The sequence below is a fragment of the Triticum aestivum genome, chromosome 2D, assembly GCF_018294505.1.
Source record: "Triticum aestivum cultivar Chinese Spring chromosome 2D, IWGSC CS RefSeq v2.1, whole genome shotgun sequence".
NCBI lineage: Eukaryota > Viridiplantae > Streptophyta > Magnoliopsida > Poales > Poaceae > Triticum > Triticum aestivum.
The window spans coordinates 444,145,429-444,147,124 of NC_057799.1; positions in this window are offsets into that span (position 1 = coordinate 444,145,429).

Sequence of the window (1,696 nt, forward strand, 5' to 3'; positions counted from 1 at the left end):
TACCGGAGGTCAGATACTCACAAGGTTATACGGGTGTGTAGGATGTGTACCAGATCCCGTAGCGCCGTCATGCTTCGCTAAAAAATGGATTTGCTTGTTTCAGATGATATCTCCAGAAGAAATAAGAGTTAAAGTCAGAGTTGCATAGGCGTGTAAGCTAAGAGAGCAGTGAAAGGATATCCAAACATCGTCGGAACAGTGCACAAGGGAGTGATGTGTGGATACCTAGTTCGGGCCGGCGTTTGGGCATGCTCGCCTAGCTAGAGTGCGGGTCACTTCAGAGCCGTTGAGGGTGATGCGCTGGCGTTGGCTAGCCGCGCACGGATGCAGATCTTGAGTGGCAGCGGAGCGCTACGATGCGGTGGACGAGACCGTTGGTGAAGCCCCAACGGCCTCGGGGGGCGGAGGTGCGACGATGTGCTCGGTGAAGTAGCCCCGGTGAGCTGGGAGACGGCGTCGGTGAAGTGCACCTGATGCGGTGGAACTCGGTGTCTGTGAGGCATGTCGGTTGCGGCGGCCGACCTTGTCGGTGGACCACCCGGTGCGGTGGACGAGGGCGTAGATGAGGTAGCTCCGGTGCGGTGGTGAAGTGCGACCGTCGTCTTCGTCGTCGTCGTCCGGCACAGAGGTGGGGAACGGTGGGGAAAGAGACGAGACGAGGGGCGATTCGAGGGTTGGCGGCGAATTAGGGATTTGAGCAATCTGGGCGCGGAAGGGGACGGTGGAGAAGCGAGATTTGCAGGGCCGGAATTGGGGCCGCCAGATATTTCAATCCGAAACGTGGAAGCGCGAACTTATATTGTCGTCGTCCTTTTTTTGGGGGGAGGGGGAGTGGGTGGCTGGGTGCTACGCATCCGTCCGACACACGCGACCACCCCGACAGGACTATGCTTCGGTGCCTTAAGGCACCTGCCTTTGTGTCCATGACATGTGGGCCCAACAAGTGGCTGGCCCACATGTCAGTGACCCAAAGGCATATGCCTTTAAGGCACCGAAGCAGCGTCCACCCCGACACGACCCTGGTTTGCCTGGTGCGCCTACATTTGAGAATGCAAACGATTCTTCTTTCATTTGCAAACGAATCTGTATGTATTACCATGCCTGTGTTTTCCTTGCAATAATTAGTCATTCGAAACGAGATACTCCATCCGTTCACTTTTGTAAGTCGTTTCAGACAACTTAAAATGAACTGTTTTGCACATTGTCTGAAATGTCTTCAAGGTCTTATAAAAGTGAACAGAGGGAGTACTATAAATTAATTAATGAGGAGTTATTTGAAAAAAATCAAAACGGTACCCACGCTAACGTGGATTAGAGTGTGTGTCACATAATTAGTTATTTGAATTAGAGTGTGTGTCACGTAGTTAGTTATTTGAATTAGAGTGTGTGTCACGTAGCGATCTCCAATTCTAACGTGGATTTCGCATTTCACTGTATCCACGCTACTTTTTTAATACAAATTCATATGTATATGATGAACACTATGGTAGTGAGACAACTTTTGGATGGATTCAAACATATGACCTACAAAATAGCACAACAAACTGAGTCAATGTCAACTTTTCGAAACTTAGTATGGCACGAATTCGAAATAATTACCTGTATGCCTGGTCCTCGGTTCAAATCTTACAATGTACACCGAATCGAAACATCGATATTAAGTCTTGCACTATGTACATTCAAATGTTGTTTTTAG